Here is a 20,440-nt window from a genome sequence, read left to right on the forward strand (position 1 = left end):
CGTACTCCAAGAAGTTCAGCTGGGGCTCACAGGCTTCAGTTAAAACTTCCTGGGCGCTAGGAAAATTTAAGGTGACTTCGCCTTGGTGGACTCCTTTCCCTGCTAACAAAATTATTAAAAATAGTATTTTGCAACTGCGTTGGCATAAAGAAAAGTATATTAATATTGCATATTAAAACATGTTCTTCAACCTAAAGCTTTACTTATTTTTTCTGATTTTAAAAGAAATTAAAACATTTTCATGGGCCCCCAAAAGGCTATGGTCCCTGGCACTGGGCCTGCGGTGCTTAATGGAGAAGTCGACCCTGCGTGTCTGATCTTTCTTATGGGAAATAGCTAGTGAGACACTCCACCTTTTGCCACAGTGCTTCTCTCTACTCTCTCTCTGTGGTCCTGCTTAGTCTGGCCCTCCACGCTGCCTAGCCTTTCTGGCCGTTGAAGTCTAGGACTATCACTCACTGATTGCCAACTCTTTCCAGGGCTCACTCCCACCCCAAGGACACCCCTTCTGATTGCTGTGGAATAGGCATAGCCACCACAAACACATTGTTACTTATATATTCTCCTTTCACCTGCTTTGGAAGAAGAACCATGAGCATTGATTAAAAATGTCTGAGAAGCTGGCTTGCCTTCCCCACAGCCTTTCAATCACCTAATTCAAGCAACATTTCCCCCTGGCAACCTGCTCCATCCCCAGCTGAAGCCCCTCTGGCTGACTGATTTGTAAATGGGAGGGCTTCGGGGGCAGGCAGCCTAGATGTAACCAGCTCTCCTTCCCCTTGGTGGCCATGCCACTCCCACCTGCTTAACGATGCCCAGATGTGACAGTACACACCCCCTACATGCTCTGAATGTCCCCAGCTGCGAGCTCAGGCTCTTCCCAGTCTGTCAGGAAGAGCTCTGGTCTTTAGGGTGCTGTTACACCATTCGCTCACAGAGGGGGCCTGAGAGCCGTATTTGCGGGGAACCTCTCCTTCTCTCTCTTAGGCCAGATAGCAGAAAGGGTCGCATCTCTGTTTACATCACAGAGGGTAGGAGTTTGTGTGGACACAAAAGTCTGAAACCTGGGTGGATTCCACCCTGATCATGCCCAATTTCCAGAAGTCCAGCAGCCAAGAATGTGAGCTACACGTGCCTAGGGCCTCAAGCAGCACCGTTCCCTTATTAAGAGGAGGCCTCCTGCACAACCTTTTGGAGCCCTGCAAACCTTCTTTTGAGAGTTTAATCCCTAACACGTGGGACGGGGGCCCGCCAGAGACTGGCATGAGGAAGGAGATTTCCTTTTCTTTGTTGGAAGTCTCCAGGCACGCCTGCGAGTTAGAGAGGAAAGGACGCCACTCCACCTGCAACTCCTACAGCAAATTTCTGTCTCCATCCATCTAGGATGAAGAAGAAGATTTGAGCTCTTTTTGGCCTCAACCCATACACATACACACACAGGAAGGAACTCTGATTTTGCTTCTTGCCAGAGTTTTGCTGGCCCAGGAGAAGGCTGAGCTGGGAGTCTGCCACTTTGAGAGGGGCTCGTTACTGGGAAAGTCACTTGCAGACACCATGAGCTCATTCTTGCCACCAGCGGTATAATTAGAGGTTGCATCGGTGCAGTTACAGTGGGCGCCACGTCAGGAGGGCTGCGAGGATTTCCCAGGCTCTACGCTGTTTCCTTGCCGCAAGCCTGCCCCTTCCTGTTGGAGCCCACGCAGACAGCTCACCCGGAACACTCGGGATGGAACCTGGGTCTTCCTCATCTATATCCCATTTCCCTCATCCCCAGGGTCTGCACCTTGTTGAAGACCCTCCTCTCCATACCTTTGGCTCCGTAAGTTCGAGGGGAGGGGGCAGAATCAGAGAGCATCACAACACATTTCCAAAGAGAAGGAAAAGCCCAGATCGTTCTGCTCTGTCTCCTTCTCCCTTCCAAGTGGATGTGATTTTCAAATGTTACCCTTCTAGGAAAACACTCACTGAACCCCATATAGGGCCCTTTTCCTAGCCTTTCATCCCACACATAGTCAACGAAAGGGCATCACTGCAGAATCCTGTGAGGGAGGCTTCGGAGTGGGCGGAGCATTACCCCCATGTCCCAGCCAAGGAGCACGAAGGCGAAACCCAGGACAGTCAGATGCAGCTGCTCAGCCACAGAAGGCCAAGATCCTCCTTAGCCTGCCGTCCCTCCACATCCAACTCCATTTCCCACACAGAAACCAAAGGCTGGGCAGGGACAGCATCAGCTTTTCAATATGGTTATTGTCTTTTTTTTTTTTTTTTTTTCCATTTTCAATCTCAAATGTAACAGCAGCTAGAACAGAGTGTGCAATTGCAGGGTGATTGCATCCTCTGGCAGCCCCAGATATGTGTCGGGGACTGGCAGGGACCAGCCAGGAGGCAGTGACGGTGATACTGGGGAGGCAGTGGCGTGTGATTTTGCTCCCTCCCCAGGCCCCGTACCCACTCCCTCATCCCAAGTTCTCTGCTTCCCAAGTAGCTGGGGGCTGCCCTCAGCCAAGAAATGCACTCTGGTGGTGATTTTGCCCAGGGAAAAGAAGGCGGAAGGAGTGAGTGCAAGGGTTGGACACAACTCAGTTTAGAAGAAAAATGAATGAGGCCAGAAGAGGAGGCAGAGTGGAGGTGGCCTTTAAACTATGGGGCTGCAGAGCAAAATCACTCATTCGTGCTTCCCAACTATGCCGTTCCCAGCATCTCATTCCTCAGAGTGAGGCTGCTCTCAGGGTTGCTGTAGGTGGGGCTGGGCCAGGGCCCCCCAGAGTAGAGACTTCCAGCAAAGCCATCTATACTACCTGCGGGGAACTGAGATACCACACTGCCTTGAAACAAGGACTTCCAGTAAATACCTCATGGCATTCATTTTTCACTTTTGTTCTGTGTTGAAGATGGAGAAAGCAAAGTAGTGGAAGGGGTAGAAGTGGTTTATTAATCTCAATCAGAGAGAGAGAAGCCCTGAGTCCCTGTCTCAGCTCCAGCTGACATAACAAAATACCATAGACTGGGCAGTGTAAGCAACAGGCATTTTGGTTTGTCAACTTTTTGGTTTTATTCTGGAAAACATTTTCAGCATGCATACTAGTAGAGTGTCTAGCATAGAATTCTGCTGTTCAGTATGATAACCACCAGCCGTGTGTGAGACAGAGCACTTCAGATGGGGCTACTGACACACGTTGAAATGATTATAGTTCAGAACTATTAAGTTAAATAAAGATAATTTTAAAAATGGATTTGCCTATTTCTTTTTACCTTGTAAAATGTGACTACTGGCAAATTTGAAATGACATATATGGTTCGCATGACATATTTTTGGACAGTGTTGGCGTAGACCCCCCTACTTATCTATGCCCACTTCAATAGTCATCAGCTTGCGGCTCTTCTTGTTTCATTTACACCCTATGCACTTAATTTTTTGTTTCTGCTTTGATGCCATCTTTATCGATGTACAGAGCTAAATTTTGTTGACAACAGGCATTTATTTCTCACAGTTCTGGAGACTGGGAAGACCAAGATCAAGGTGCTGGCTGATTCAGTTCTTGGTGAAGGCTCCTCTCTTCCTGGTTTGTAGACAGCCACCTTCTTGCTGTGTGCTGTGTCTGCACAAGGCAGAGAGAGAGAGACAGAGACAGTGAGAGCGAGACCAAGAGAGATAGAGAGAGGAGGAGAGAGGGAGAATCAGGGTACAGAATGAAAGAGAGAAAGAGTGTCTCTTTCTGTTCTTACAAGGACACTAATCTCATCATGCAGCCCTGTCCTTAAAGCCTCATCTAAACCTAATCACCTCCCAAAGGTCCCACCCCCTAATACAATCACATTGAGGATTAGGGTTTCAACGTTGGAATTTGGGAGTAGACACAATTCTAATCCAGGCTCCGTCCCCACCCTCAATTACCCATTACAATTTGCTTTCATTCCCTTATGAGAATGGGCCTAAGTGCTCAATGCATGTCCGTGGCTGTGTTGGGCTAGGGGAAGCCTGTGTCTTAAGCTTCTCTGTGCCAAGGTCAAAACCACTGTGGGGTCTCCTGACTTTCAAGCCCTGGGATTTGATTGACTGGGCATAGACCTAAACAGATTGAGGTTCCAACTTCCATGCTCCTCCCTGCTTGTGCCCACCAGTTCTCCAGGAAAAGAGGAAAAGAGACATGGGGAAACGGAAGAGAATATCCCCAAACCACCAATACTGGTGCAGAAATGCTCACTAGCTTGCTGATTGGGAACCAGATGCAAGCCGGAGAGAATAGACGTTAAGAGACCACAGGAGACAGTATTTTTAAACAATAAAACTGCTAAATGTAGGCTAGGCTTGAGAAGGACATGAGTGCATGAGAAATGGGAATCTTCTCTCTCTGGGCCAGTTTCAGCCATTCTGAGCCACGGGCCATGGGGAGGTGAGGGTGTGTGCCCAGCCAAGTCTGGTGGAAGCCCAGCTCAATTGCCAGACAGGAGAGGGCGCTATAAACATGCTGCTGGAAGACTCAGGAAGGAGGAGGTTGGTGGGGTCAGAATGCATACTTTGTGGTAGTTTCAGAAGCAAAAACAGCACCCATTTTACTCATGAATGTCTTTAATGTGTCTACTATAAGATATGTAAACGCCAGGGAGAAGTCTGCCTCTGGGTGGCTGGGACATTGATCCTTGAATTGGACAAAGATTTAGAATCATTTAGGGCCATTCAAAATCACAGAGCGATGAACTCTAACTTGAACAATATTTATTTAATCTGCTTAGTACAAGAGCAAGCTAGTGGATTTGCCTCTCAGAGTCTACACAGCCAAGTATCACAACTTAGAAGGTGAGGGCCTTTGATTGGGCATGTTCCTGGCTAGCCTCCCGGACCTCCTTGCCCGTTTGTAGCCACACCTTTCTCTAGGCTTTGCTCTTGGAGATCCCTGTGCCTGAAATGCCCTCCCTCCAAATGTCCCCACCTTCGCTGCATTGGTGTTTAGAAGATACCGGGCCAGAGAAACCTCCCTGTCAATTGCTTTGAAAAGGCAATTCCACTCATGCGTGATGGCCAAAATAGTCAACATTGGAAAAGCAGAGGTACTGACAAATCTGTAGAAGCTGCTGCCTGATTCCCTCCACCAGCATGCCCTGCTGTGTGTCAGGCCTGCCAACTCACCAACACGCATGTGCACTCACTGCAGTGTGCACATACACACATTCTCCCTACTTCCCCTTTCTTGCTTTTTTCCCTTTAGCTATCTTACCGCTATCTGATATACCATAGATTTTACTTGTTTATTTATTGCCTACCTTCCGCTGCTAGAATACAAGCAGCTTGAAGGCAAGAACTTTTGTTTATGTCTCTCTGTGCATTTAATCAAAATCAGAGCAAGCGATAATATTTGTTCAACGTAATCAAAACAATGAGAGAAAATATACAAGAAGTGTGAACAGCCTTTCAATTTCATTACTGTGTCTTTACTTCAGTTGACCTTGCAAATTAAGCTATTTACACCTCAAATGTGTGTTTTCTGATATTTGGATTTACAGCAAACACTCACTAATCCCTAAAAATTAACCCAGTGTTTGACAAATATCTGCAACATATACAGTCACATACATTAAATTAATTTCTAAGAAGTAAGGCTTTGCAGAGCCAAATAAGTTGAAAGGCAGTGTGAGTTTTAGGCCTGAGGCCACTTCTCATCAGCTATGCACAATATACACATTCTAAGTTAGGCTATGAATGAGTTAGGGCTGCTTGCTTAGTTTCTGAAAACGATGTTTCTTTTTATAAAAGTTTACACTACAGAATCCTTCAAAGCCAGTGCATATAAAATAAGATTCCATTTACATTTTAGGATCAAAGCCTACCCATACTAGGATAAGATGGAAGCATTTTTTAGGAGGCAAAATGCAAGATTGAATGAGTGCCAGAATGCAGCCTCAGAGAGATCTGAGTTCAAATTCCTGCCTCACAGGTACTAGCAGAGGATACTGCCTTACATGCCTGTAATCCCAGCACTTCGGGAGGCCGAGGTAGGCAGATCACCTGAGGTCAGGAGTTCAAGACCAGCCTGGCCAACATGACGAAACCCTGTCTCTACTAAAAATATAAAATTAGCTGGGCATGCTGGCATGTACCTGTAATTCCAGCTACTCAGGAGGCTGAGGCAGGAGAATCACTTGAACCCGGGAGCCCGAAGTTGCAATGAGCCGACATTATGCCACTGCACTCCAGCGTGGGTGACAGACTGAGACTCCACCTCGAAAAACAAAACAAAAAAACCCTCCTCATTTCTAAGGAAATGGATACAAGCACCTGCCTTATAATGCTGTGACGATTAAATGAGATAACACAAAGAGTCTGGCAACTAATAAGGATTCAATGATATTAGCCATTAAGATTAAAAAATCATTCCTCAATGGTTGCTTAGATTTATGAACAATTCTGCTTACTGTACTCCTAGAGATAGTAGAACAATATTTCTAGAGATAATGGAAGTATAATTTACTCTAGAGCAGGGGTTGATAGATATTGTATATGGGTCAAATCTGGCTCACCAGCTGTTTTTGTAAATAAAGTTTTATTGGAACACACCCATGTCCATTCATTTGTATATTGCCTGTGATTATTCTTGCAGTTACTTGTGTGCTATGACAGCAGAGTTGAGTAGTTGTGACAGAGACTTTATGGCCTGCAAGTTTTAAATATTAACTACGTAGCCCTTTAGAGAAAAAGTTTGCTGACCCTTGCTTTAGAAGCAAATGAAGACAAGTTATTCCACACATTTTTTAGATCTGGATTCTGAGATTATACACCTGCCTAGGTCTGCTCTCACCATTGTCTTGTAGGTAAAAGTATCTGTCAGTCCTTCCACACTTGCCTGAAGCCATCAGGGCAGCAGCTCAGTGATGTGAGGTTATCTCAGCTTCCCTGTACCTGTTATCTGGCTAAAAACCACACCTAGCAAGAATCTATACAGTGTAAAGAAGTGGGGCAGAGAACAAACATCCTCTGCCTTGGGTGCAGAAACATTACCCTGGCTTGCTGATATCACTTTCTTAGCCCCAGGGCGCTGTAGCCTGCAGGTCCCCTCTCTCTGCTTTTGTAGACTTTTCTAGATGTGGTCCGTCCTGCTTTGCTCTGCACCACCTCCTCCTCTTCCTCTGCCTTTGCTGCCATGGGCTCATGGCCTCTTCAAGTTTCTCACCCCTTTATGTATAAGCTCCTGGCTTAGATCTGGCTGGACTGGGTCTGCCCATAGCCAGTTAAGCCCTGCCAGCCAATGCTTACATAAAAACAATGAGGACATTTAGTTGAGAACACTGAGGTTGGGGCCCTTTCCTTTCCTTTTACTCCTCTTAAATACCCTAAATGGGACTAAATCTCCATAAATCCTACGAACTCAAAGAGTTGAGGGGCTCCCTGGAAACCATGGTTTCCCTCCCCCTGATTGTGCTGAAGCATTTTATCTAAGGCTGTTTTCTCCTTGCTATCCTAGTCCAAGTCCTTATAGCCACCCACCTCACTCTCATGCCAATCAGTCTCCCTAAACCTATTTTTCACTGCCTCCTTTAAAGCCTGTTCCATCACGGGCATGCATTTCTTTACACTAAAATACTTTCCTTGCCTCTTGCTTTTGCCTCCCCGCCTTAAAGGTGAAATGGCATGACCTACTCCCCCATTCCTAAGTGACTGTACCTCATTTTACCTCTATATTATTCAACTGTTGACTTCTAGATAAAGTCAGAAAATTAGACCTGTATACCTAGACTACATCACTTTTACTGCCTTACTTTTCCTGAATTTCAGATTGCCATTATGCCAGTCAATTCATTGAAAGATGATATGAGAAATAGCCCCAAGAGGCAGAAGACATAAGATTCTTGTTCAATAAGTTGTGCTTTACACCAGTATCCTTCCGTTGGAGTGATAGTTTGGCTGGGTATATAAATCCTGGGTTCAAAACAATCTCTCAGGATACAGTAGACTTTTGAGGGCCCTGCATTTCTGATGAAACCCAAGATGTCAGTTTTATGCTTATAGCTTTGCGGACAACCTGTTTGTTTTCTCTAGAGGGAACTCATGCTTCTCATTCTGAAATTCCACCAGGTTGTATTTCTGTGTTGGCTTTTTTTCATTCATCCTGCTTAGTGGGCTCTTTCACTCTAGGTTGGGACATGAGCCTTCATGCTCCTCAAGGAAACTTCCTTCTGTTGAGTTTTTGGTCATTTTCCCACCTCCGTATTCTCTGTTCCCACTTTCCAGGACTCTCAGCAGCTGGATATTGTCCATGCAGACCAACAGCACGGGCATCGCCTGGGAACGTGTTGCAGATGCACTCTGAGGCTTCACTCTAGACCTGCTGAGTCAGGATTTGTTTTATAAGAAGATCCCTGGATGATGTGCATGCACATGACATTTTAAGAAGTGCTGCTTTAATTCACTGTCACCTTAGATTTGGTTAATATGAGGGTGACTTGTTAGAAGAGCCCTCACTTCTTACCACGTCTGTCCCTGGACTCAATCTCTCACATCTTCCCAGGATTAGAAAACAGGGATGAGAAACCTTCTAACTCCCAAGGGATCCTTCTCTTCTCTGTACCAGGTCCCCTCTGGCGTGTTCAGTCTTTTTCTTTCTACAACTTTTTTCATACCATCTTTAAATAGAAGCAGGTATTTCCCAACTTGAAAAAGCTTCGCTTGACCCCTTTGCCTCTTCCAGTTCCCTTCCAACTTCTCAATTGGCTTTTCCTGCCAAATTTCTTGAATTCATGCAAAACAGACTACTTTTGTTTCTTTGCACAGCCCCTTCCTTAACCCCTGGAAACCTGGCTTTTGACTCCCTGCTCTAAAAAAAAACTTTTTCAAAAGGCCTTAACTCAGCCTTTATTCTCAGGTCCTCTTGGCAGCATTGGCTATGGCTGGCCACTGTGACCTTCTGAAACGTACTCTGCCCTTGACTTTCATGACACCTTGGTGTTGCCTTATCCCACTGAAGAAGCATGAGAATGCCCTCCTCTGGGATGACCTCCCTCTCCTGCCCTTCCCTAAGTGCTCAGCCCAATCTGGCCACTTCAGAGAGACTTTTCCTAAGGGTTGCATTCCACATTGATCTACAGACTCCATTCAATGTTCTCCTTTTGACGCACACACACAGAGACAAGACGAAGTATGTAATGTAATTATTGGCTGGACACAGTGGCTCACTCCTGTAATCCCAGTACTTTGGGAGGCTGAGGTAGATGCATCACTAAGGTCAGGAGTTTGAGACCAGCCTGGCCAACCTGGTGAAACCCTGGCTCTACTAAAAATACAAAAATTAGCTGGGTGTGGTAATGCGTGCCTGTAGTCCCAGCCACTTGGGAGGCTAAGACAGGAGAATCACTTGAACCCAGAAGGCAGAGGTTTGCAGTGAGCTGAGATCACGCCACTGTACTCCATCCTGGGCAACAGAGTGAGAATCTGTTTAAAATAATAATAATAATAATAATAATAATAATAATAATAATAATAATAATAATAATAATAATGTAATTATTGCAATGCCCTTTCCATCTCACCAACCAAATTAAAGCTGCCAGAGGCAGCTTTAATAGCAAGGACAGAGTCTGTGCTATTATGAATGATTGCTTTGCCTGTTCCCATGGCCTAAGGACGGCTAGACAAGGAGCTGCACCATCACAAAAAGGAATATCGTTTCTTCATCTTCACAGAGATACTGGCAACCCTCAAAGCCATGTGCCTGGAGGCTACATCTTCCCCAAGGGGATGTGGGATGTTTTCTTCCAATTCATCCAAAGGTGCTGTATGGACTTGCTGTGCTCCTGGAATAGTCTCGTACCTCTTCTACTCCCTTTCGGGTATTTGTCCCAGGTTGGGGGCATCTTGTCAGTGCAGTTGCCTCAGTGTCTGGAAAAGTCAGTCTTCTCCTTTCATACTCATGATGTGAGAACATTTCAGAGGTGACTGCTCGGGGCTAGGGTGTAGAGACATCTCGTGGGTATCTAGTAGAGGCATTTCGTGGGTATCTAGAAGGCAAAACTCACCCCTCAAACCAGATTGAAGCCCCTGGCTGCCCACAGACAGTTTGTGGCCCTTTCAGAAAACTGAGAGGCTGCTTTGTGCCCCCACCTACAGCCTGGGCCTCCTTGTCCAGGGCATGGAAGGAGGGGAGGCAGAAGAGGCCAGGGGGAAGGCAGGTACCTCTTCCACCACTCATCTGAGCAAGTGCATAGAATCAAAGAGAAATCCTCAAAGCTGAGCGCTCCCTCTGCCCTTCTCCCACCCATCCCCATCACTGCTTGCCCAGGAGTCTCCAGGTCAGTAACAGCAGTTCCACTGTTCCTGATGCTCCTGCCAGGCCCTAAGGGCCCTCCCTGGCATCTCCCTATCTCATCCTCCATATTCTGTCCATCACAAAGTCTATGCTTCCACCTGTGAAATAGACCCAATGTTCGTACTTCCCCCTGTGTATTTTGCCACTATCCTGGTCCAGCCTCACCAATCCCTGCCCGGGCCTCCTAGCTCTCTGCCTCCTTTTCTCCAGCCCACAAGTCCATTCTAGGCAGGGCAGAACAATGGTCTTTTTTCTTTTTTTTCCAGACAGAGTCTTACTCTGTTATGCAGGTTGGAGTGCAGTGGTGTGATCTCGGCTCTCTGCAGCCTCCACCTCCCTGGTTCAAGAGATTCTCTTGCCTCAGCCTCCTGAGTAGCTGAGATTACAGGTGCATGCCACTACACCCAGCTAATTTTTGTAATTTTAGTAGAGACGGAGTTTTGCCATGTTGGCCAGGTTGGTCTCGAACTCCTGACCTCAAGTGATCTGCCTGCCTCGGCCTCCCAAAGTGCTGGGATTGCACCCAGCCTATAATAGTCTTTTAAAAGTTAATCACATAATGGGATTCCCCTGCTTAAAACTCTTTAATATTTGATGTTATTATGAAATTATTATTCTTTAAGGTGTGATCTTGTATTTTGGTTATTCCCCCTCCCCCCCCTGAAAGGGAGTCCTTCTCATTTAGAGGTACATATCATAATATTTATATAAGAAATGATGTGGGCCGGGCAAGGTGGCTCATGCCTGTAATCCCAGCACTTTTGAGAGGTCAAGGTGGACGGATTACCTGAGGTCAGGAGTTCGAGACCAGCCTGGTCAACATGGTGAAACTCCATCTCTACTGAAAAATACGAAAATTAGCCAGGCATGGTGGCGGGCACCTGTAATCCCAGCTACTCAGGAGGCTGAGGCAGGGAGAATTGCTTGAACCCGGGAGGCAGAGGTTGCAGGGAGCCAAGATTGCACCACTGCACTCCAGCCTGGGCAACAGAGCGAGACTCCGTCTCAAAAAAAAAAGAGAGGATGTATTGGATTTTCTTCAAAATAACACCAGGTGGGTCAGGGCAGTAAGAAATTGGTCATGTTGAAGTGAGTACAGAGAGCTTCACTGGACTACTCTACGTTTGCATGTTTGAAAAATTTTATAATGAAAAAGTTTAAAAAATAGCGAAGATTCTGCATTTCTCGTATGACTAAGGCAAACAAACATCCTTACTGTGGCCTGCCAGTTCCTGCCGGAGGCTGCCCTGCCGGCACCTCTGGCCTTATCTCTTGCTATTCCCACCTGACTTCCGAGGCTCCACCGTGCAGCCGTCTATGTGGGCTCCTTTCCATTCCCACCGATGCCAGGCTCCGACCTGCCTGGGGGCTTCTCCTCTGTCATCCCCAGGGTGTGGGGCAAAGCCTCCTTTCTCCAATCTGGCTCCTTCCTGCTAACCTCAGATTTCAACTTAAAATCAGTCTTTTAGAAATGCCCTTTCCAATGCCCTGATTTAAATTTAACTAAAGTTTACTTTCTCACTGCACCCTTTAATTTTTCATTTTTGTGCTTACCACAATTTTGGTTTGTGTTCCCCGTGAGGGAAGTTCCACGAGGGCAAAGTTCACGGCTCTTTTGTTCAGTGGTGCATACGTCAAGCTCAGCACAGTGTTACCAAATGAAATGAGACGGCAGCCACACCCTTGGTCCCCCTCTGAGGAAATTGCCCTAAGCAGTTAAAACAACAATTAAAATGAAAAAAAAAAAGGGGGGGGGGGGGGACGAGGAATGCAAGAAGCCATGGATATGCTCTGCCAGATCAACAAATGTTAAGCATCTTTTCTTTCCCTCCCCCCTTTTTTTTTTTTTGTTTGTTTGTTTTGAGATGGAGTCTTGCTCTGTTGCCAGGCTGGATTGCAATGGCGCGATCTCAGCTCACTGCAACCTCCACCTCGGGTTCAAGCGATTCTCCTGCCTCAGCCTCCTGAGTAGCTGGGATTACAGACATGTGCCACCATGCCCAAATAATTTTTGTATTTTTAGTATAGATGGGGTTCGCCATGTTGGTCTGGCTGGTCTTGAATTCCCGACCTCAGGTGATTCGCCCGCCTGGGCCTCCCAAAGTGCTGGGATTACAGGCGTGAGCCACCGTGCCTGGCACCTTTTCATAATTTTTTGATGATCATTCTCTCTTTCATTAAGGAATATAACTTTAGAGGAAACATAGTCTTCTGTGCTTCTCTCCCCAGACCTATCCTCTTTCCTCCCCCCTAAGTAACTACCATCATGAGTTTGGTGTGTATTCAGTTCATATTTTTAATATTTTTATAACAAACGTGCGTATCCATAAACAATATATGGTATGGTTTTACGTGCTTTTAAAGAATATGTAAATGGCATTCTGTGCTACATAATGTCGTACAACTAATGTTTTCCACTCAGTGTTGTCATATATATGTGTGGATGCATATATATTATAAATTAGTTCATCCATTGTAACTGTTATATTGCAATCCACTGTAGGAATACATCGCAATTGATTTATTCATCCCCTTAATGAGGTACATCTGGCTTATCTCCAGTTTTATCTCCGACGAAAGGCTGGAAAGAATGTACTTGAACGTGCGTCCCCTCTGTCCACGTCTCTCTGACCCATTAAACTGGCCAAAGCAAATGAGAGGGAACCAGCTGGGTGGCGAGGAAATAGGACTTTTCATATGCTGCTGATGGTGGGAGTGACAATTGACATAATCGTTTTGGACAGCAATTTGGCAATATCTAGTTAAGGTGAAAATGCTCAACCCTGTGATCCAGCAATTCTACCTCTGTCATAAATCCTTATCACCAAAGGTAAATTACGTATTTATTTTCTACTCAACGGAAGGCATAAAATATATAACATTCCTTTTTGACTTCAAGTTTATAATGCAGTTTTACCTGTATTACCTAATTTGACATTCACAAGCCTAGAAGTAATGTCAGCCCCTTGTTATAAACATGGGTACTGAGGCCAAAGATAAGGTCACAGAACTGTAGTTTGATGCTGGGCTCAAATCTGAGTCGTTTGACTTTTTGTCCAGGGCATTTTCCATGACCGTGGGCTGCCTTGCCGTGTTTTCATGCTGCAAAGAACATCAACGAGCTCTGGGCACTTTGGTGTAGATGCTGCTAGGACCTTGACCAGATACACGGTCCTCGGCAGGAGCTTGTGCCCGTCCCCCAGGGGCTGTAAATGTTGGTGGCTGACGGGTCACAGCCGCCTTTCCTCAGAGAATTGCCCATGGCCCCTAGAGTGGCCTCAGCTGGAGATGCCTGGAGACTCCCCTCAGCCCTGCATGGCAGGGGGTGCCTTAGCCGATGACTGACTGATGCAGGTGTACAAGGCTGGACTTGTTGTCTCAAGGGGCGATGACTTTATGGTACCATTCATGCTCCAGAGCTCACTATGGGCTGCGGCAGGACGTCAGCAGAGCACGCATCTTTGCCTTGCTGCTTCTCCGGCCTTATTCTGTGTTCCTCATGTCCTCCCATCTTCCTCCAGGGGGCATTCCTTTAAGAACTCTCCTGCACCAGAATTCTCATCTCAGGCTCCGCTTTGAGGGTGATGGTTCTTTATCTTTCTCATGTATAAGAATCACCATCCAGATGTGGTGGTTCATACCTGTAATCTCAGCACTTTGGGAGGCCGAGGTGGAAGAAATGCTTGAGCCCAGGAATTTGAGGCAAACCTGGGCAACTTAGGGAGACCTTCTTTCTACAAAAAATAAAACAAAGAAAATTTCCAGGCATGGTGGCATGTGTCTGTCGTCCCTACTACTTTGGGAGTTAAGGCGGGAGGATCACTTGAGACTGGGACATCAAGGCTGCAGTGACCCATGCTTGGGCAACTGCACTCCAGTCTGGACAACAGAGCAAGACCCTGTCTCATAAAAGAAAGAAAAGAAACACCAATAGGGTTTGTTAAAGCACACATTGCTGGGCTTCCCCTCTGCTGCCTGTTTCAGTGGATCTAAGAAAGGGCCCATAATTTGCATTTCCAGCAAGTTGATGCTGATGATGCAGGTCCAGGGACCACACTTTGAGAACCACTGTTCTAAGGACCCTTTCAGAAGACAGTTGGTGCCAGGAGAAGCAAATCCTAAGAATGGGAGTCTGGAGTTGGATAACCTGCTGGCAATGAGAAACTCAGCATCGGTGATAGAGGGAGAAATGATAGTTCCTGGCATGTGGTAGCAATACAATTTCTGTGACAGCTTACAGTTGGAAGGGGATGTACTCGCTTTTGCAATATTTCTGGCATTGGAGCATTATAGCAGAGACAGTAATTATGAGGATTATGGGATTGACAGGCTGTTTCTGAGAGACACTGGTGCAGCAAAGAAAGAAATGGTGGGCCCAAGTTTATTAATCACCAATTCAGAGCAAAGTGTGAAAGTCAGAGGATCTCTTTGGCAGTGAGGTCTTATCTCCTGGAGCTGTACGATGGTGCCAAAGTGATACTCATTCGTTAGAAACCGTGCTTTCAGTGCCCATGCAACCATTCTGTTTTTCACTTTCAGTGCAGTATTCAACACATTACATGAGATATTACATACTTTATTGTAAAATGGGCATTGTGTTAGATGATTTTGCCTCATTGTAGGCTAACGTCAGTGCTCTGAGCACATTTAAGGTAGGCTAGGGGTGTTTGGTAGATTAGGTGCCATAAATGCATTTCCTACTTGTGATATTTTCAACCTAAGATTGAAGTTTACAGATTTATCAAGATGTAGCCCCATCATAAGGTGAGGAGCATCGGTACACTTAAAAGTAATTTGGGCCAGGCACGGTAGCTCACACCTGTAATCCTAGCACTTGGGAAGGCCAAGGCGGGAAGATCATGAGGTCAGGAGATAGAGACCATCCTGGCTAACATGGTGAAACCCCATTTCTACTAAAAATACAAAAAATTAGCCAAGTGTGGTAGCACACACCTGTAGTCCCAGCTACTTGGGAGGCTGAGGCGGCAGAATCACTTGAACCCGGGAGGCGGAGGTTGCACCCAGTCTCCTGCTTCAGCAAGTGGAAGTCTCATACCCTCCTCACCAGGGCAGACTATAAACCAGGCACAAAAAGACAAGCACTGTATGATTTCATGGCTACATGGGATCTAAAAAAAATTGATCTCATAGAAACAGAGAGTAGTCAAGTGGTTATTGCGGACTGGGGCTGGGGTTGGGCAGAGAAGAATGCAGAGAAGAGAGATGTTGATCAAAGGGTACAATGTTTCATTTACACTAGAGACATAAGTTTTAGTGATCAATTCCACTGCATGGGCACCATAGTTAATTGCAATGTATCTATTTTTGTTCTTTATTCTGGTCATTTGATCTGATTGTCTATTTCTGCATCATAGCTATGTTATCTTAACAAATATCTGTATAGTATGTTTTGCTGCCTACTAGGGCAAGACCTTATTCATTGTACTTCTTTTTCAAAAATTTGTCAGCCGTTTTTGGGTATGCTTTTTTCCATATAGATTTTAGAATCAGCTCATCAAGTTAAAAATCTCTTATCTGAATTTTAATTGTGGCCATATTACATTTATATATTAATATAAAGAGAATTAATATACTTTCAAACCTGAGCCTTCCCCAATGGAATATTATCATCTAAGTTTTTTTTGTGCTCCTCTGTGAAGTTTTATACTTTTTTTCATATATACTTTATTAGGTTTGTCTGAGTATTTTATAGTTTCTGTTGCAATTGTGAATAGCAACTATTTTACTATTAGATTTTCTAATTGGTTATTGCTGGTGAATAGAAAAGCTATTGGATTTTGTATGGTGACTTTAAATGTAACTTAACTTGATTTGTTCTAATAGCCTTGTGATTAATTCTCCTGTATTGTCTAGGCTGATAATCATATTGTGTGCAAGTAGCAACAGTTTGGTCTCTCCTTTACGAATATTTGACCTTGTTTTGTTTCATTTCTTTAGTGCATTGGCCTATGCCTGCACTCCAATGTTAAATGGTAGAGGTGATAGTGTTTAAACTTTTATTGAAACTGCTTTTAGTGGGAATGGTTTTAATGTGACTATTAAGAATGATATTTGTGATTACCTTGCTATAGTATGAAGGAAGGTTCACCAGGTTGAAAAAGTTTTCTTCTATCCCGTCAATCTTTTATTATTGAGATGGTTCGATGTCAGTAAGCAATTCAAATGGAAATAGGAGAGGTTTGCCTACGAGACCAGGTGATAAGCTCAAACCTCTGTCTTAGTCTTCTTGTGCTGCTATGACAAAATATCTGAGATTGGATAATTTATAAGAAACATAAATGTATTTCTTATAGTTCTGGAGGTTGGGAAGTCCAAGACCAAGCTGCTGGCATTGGCATCTGCTTCCAAGATGGCACCTTGTTGCTGTGTCCTTACCAGTTGTGGAAGTCAGAAGACCAAGAGAATGTTCTCTTCATCTTTGAGTCATTTTCTAAAAGGCTAATCCCATTCATGAAAATGGATCCCTTATGACTCAATTGCCTCCCCAAAGTCACAGCTGTTTATTATACTGTGGCATTGGGGATTCAGTTTCAATACGAATTTTGCAGGGGACACCATCATTCAAATCATAACACCTTCCCTCCCAGTGGCCATCTGAGCCATCAAATGAGGCTGGTTACAAAGCTGATTCATTCTTCCTCCTGAGAACAGGAGGAAAAATGACTGTCCACCCACAGCCTTTCCTTCTGCAAAAGGAAACCTCTTCATAACTGCCAAGGTTTTGTTTTTAGTGAGAAAATGAAATGTGTTGGATTTTATCAAATTTCTCTTTAATACCCATTGAAATGATCAGAATGCTTATTCCCTTGATTTGTTAATGTAAAACATTATATTAATACATTTCCCAATATCAAACCAACCTTTAATTCCTAAAATAAATTAAACTTGAGTATAATGTGTTATTCTTTTAATACACTAAAGACTTTGATTTTATGTATATATACATTCAGAGACAGTATCTTGCTCTGTCTCCCAGGCTGGAGTGCAGTGGCATAATCATAGTTCACTGCAGCCTCGCACTCCTGGGTCCAAGTGATCCTCCTGCTTTGGCCTCCCAAAGTGCAGAGATTATAGGTGTGAGCCACCGTGCCTGGCCTTTCATCTCTAATTTTTATTAATGAGGTTGGCTTTAGGTGTTTGCTTGCTTCTTTATGCCATTCTGGGTTTGGTACCGGGTCATGGTATTTCACAGAATTAACGTGAAACATGTTCATTTCCTATGCTCCTGAATAGTTTCTGTATCATGGGAAAAAACCTTCCTTGAAGGTTTAGTAGAACTTATTCATGAACTCCCTATAGTCATGACCTTGAGCCATAGTCCTATTTGCCATCAGCTTCATTCCCTGCCTTTGCCCTGCTTTGCTCTGTATCTCAGATAACTGCATTTTCAGGCTTGTTTACCCTCAGGCTTCCAGGTGGGTTGGCCAATGGGAGGCACTGGCTCAAAAATGGAGGGAAAAAATGGGGAGAAGTAAAAACATTCCCTTCCTGTCCTCCAGCCCCCACTTTAGATAGCTGACAGCACCTGCATCCGTTTTGTGGCTCCAGTCACTGTTCTCAGCCCATGCCTCAATGGGCCCAGTTCCCACTGAACTGGCTTCTGATATAAGGGTCTCCTCCCTTTGTTCTTACAGCTTTCTACTGTTGCTAAGAAACCCTAATGGGTTTCTCAGCTCTATGATCACCTATGTAACCAATTCCTGTATTAAACTCCCCTGGTTTGAAATACCTAGCATGATTTCTACGATCTGGCTGGTTCTTGATTCATTAAGACCTTGATCTGATACCTCTCCTTTAATCGATTTTGATCATTTACTTTTTCTTAAGGAGTCATCTATTTCTTGCTGAGTTTAAAATGTGTTAGAATAAAGTTGTATATATTATCTTACAATTTTAAGAATCATCTTTACTTTAGTAGTTATGTCCTCATTTCTGTTTCTTAAGTTGTTTATTTGTATGTGAATATGTGTTTCATGATCAAAATTGTCAGACATTTGTTTACTTTATTAGTATTTTGCTGGGGACTTTACATAAATCCTTTTCTAAGCTTTACATCAACTTCACAAAGAAGGTTTATATTATCAGAAAAGGGCAGCGGAAAATTACTCCTTGACTTGCCTGAGACCATATGCCTACTAAATTGCAAAACTGAAACTAGAACTCAGATCTGTCTGAATTCAAAACTCATACTCTCCTCACTTCTTCAGACAGCCTGAACACTCTGGGTGAGATTAAAAGGATCATCATAAATAGGCTTGACATTTTCTACAAAGAACATGAATTTCTTTTGTAATTGGAAAAGAAGTTAATTAAGCTTAAACAAATAATTATAAAAAAAAATAGCCTTGAAAGGAGAGGAAATGTCACAGCACTGCAACTTAGCCTTTTGAAATCTTTGTGAAAGGCAGGCATATGTAACCAGGTAGCCAGCTATATCAGCGAATCCTACTCGACCCTGGGTTTAGTAGTTGGTTGAGCCCTGGGTCTCCCCTTCCTCACCAGGTTACTTCCTCTTTGGAAGCAGAAGTTTCCCCAAAAGGTGAAGGTCATGTTAATTACCCCAAAGGTGCTTCTCCTGACACTGTTCACTACAGTATGCTTTGAAGAAATGGCGACCTTGCCTCACCCATCATGGTGCACATAGTTTGGAAATTCACTCTGCTCTTTGTCCAGGTGGACATTGAGGGCCCAAGGTGCTGAGGTTCTCTGTGGAGAACAGGCTGATCCCTACCGGCAGTGTAGGTTGCTCATTCTCCTTGACTGGGACAACCAAAGAAGGATCATTTTCTATTCCTACTTCCTCTCCAGTCCTGAGCTCAGATTCTGATGGCAGAAGAGCCCTGAAACCTAAAATAGCCTCCCGCTGGAGAGAGGTAATGCAATGCACACCACAGTATGCATATTGATTTCTATTTTTGGTTCTTATCAAGATTTATTTTTCATCCCTTCAGGTAATGGTGACCTTGCACTCACCACCTTCCATATTTGCAGCCTGGGTCAATGAATCTTGGTATTGACCTCAGGGGCCATCAATAGCTGCTTATTGTTGAGATATTTCAATGTCAATAAGTGGCCCCATGGAAGTGGGAGGGGGGCTGCCCAGCAAACCCAGCAGCTAAAAAACCAATCCCTTTTCTCCCAGTTGTCATCTTGGCACAGAAGGGGCTGGTTCTAAAATTGATTAACTTTCCTGCAGGGAGTGGGAAAACAAACTCCCAAACAGAACCTGAATCCTGCAAAGGTAACTTTCTCAGAATTACTATCCATTATTATGAAAGGAGAGAAACACCCATGTGTGTTCTGTCTCTGTCTTCCCTCCCTCTCCCTCCCGCATCTCCCTTCTCCCTGCCTTTCCTACCCTCCCCACACCCCGCTGCCCTGTGTCACATTCAATCCTATAGGAACATCCACAAGACTTTGGAAAGAGATACCTGGTTACTGGAACAGCTGATAATCCACCCAGCCTTCCCTGATTGAAGATCAGGCAGGTTGATCTAGTAAAAAGAGCTTGCATTGTGGCATCAGACACTCCTAGGAGCAAATCCTGGAGTGTTACGGCCGACATGTGTTTTCTTCTGTACTGTGGGCATACTACCTACCTAGATGTGAAGACTGGAGATGCTGTCTGTATGTGACCGGCACCTAGTAGGTGTTTCATAAATCCCAGTTCATGCTTTATGATTATGATACTTGTCAAGTTGAGAGGTCAGGACTCTCCACTTGTAGTTTCTGCTCTCACTCCCTCACATTCTCTGCCTTATTCACTTATTCCTGCTTCCCACTGATAAGAAGATGGAAAAAAAAAAAAGTGGACATGTGGCTGTGGTGAAATCCTCTTGGTATGGTTTGCGTGTATGACCTCACCCAAATCTCACGAGAAATTGTAATTTCCAGTGTTGGAGGAGAAGCCTGGTGGGAAGTGAGTGGATCCTGGGGACAGGTTTCCTTCTTGCTGTTCTCATGATAGTGAGTTATCTGGTTGTTTAAAAGTGTGTAGCACCCTCCCCTTCACTCTCTTCTTCTTGTTCTGGCCCTGGAAGATGTGCCAGTTTCCACTTTGCCTTCTGCTATGATTGTAAGTCTCCTGAGGTCTCCCCAGCCATGCCTCCTGTACAGCCTGCAGA

This window comes from Piliocolobus tephrosceles, chromosome 16 (genome assembly GCF_002776525.5).
Source record: "Piliocolobus tephrosceles isolate RC106 chromosome 16, ASM277652v3, whole genome shotgun sequence".
Lineage (NCBI taxonomy): Eukaryota > Metazoa > Chordata > Mammalia > Primates > Cercopithecidae > Piliocolobus > Piliocolobus tephrosceles.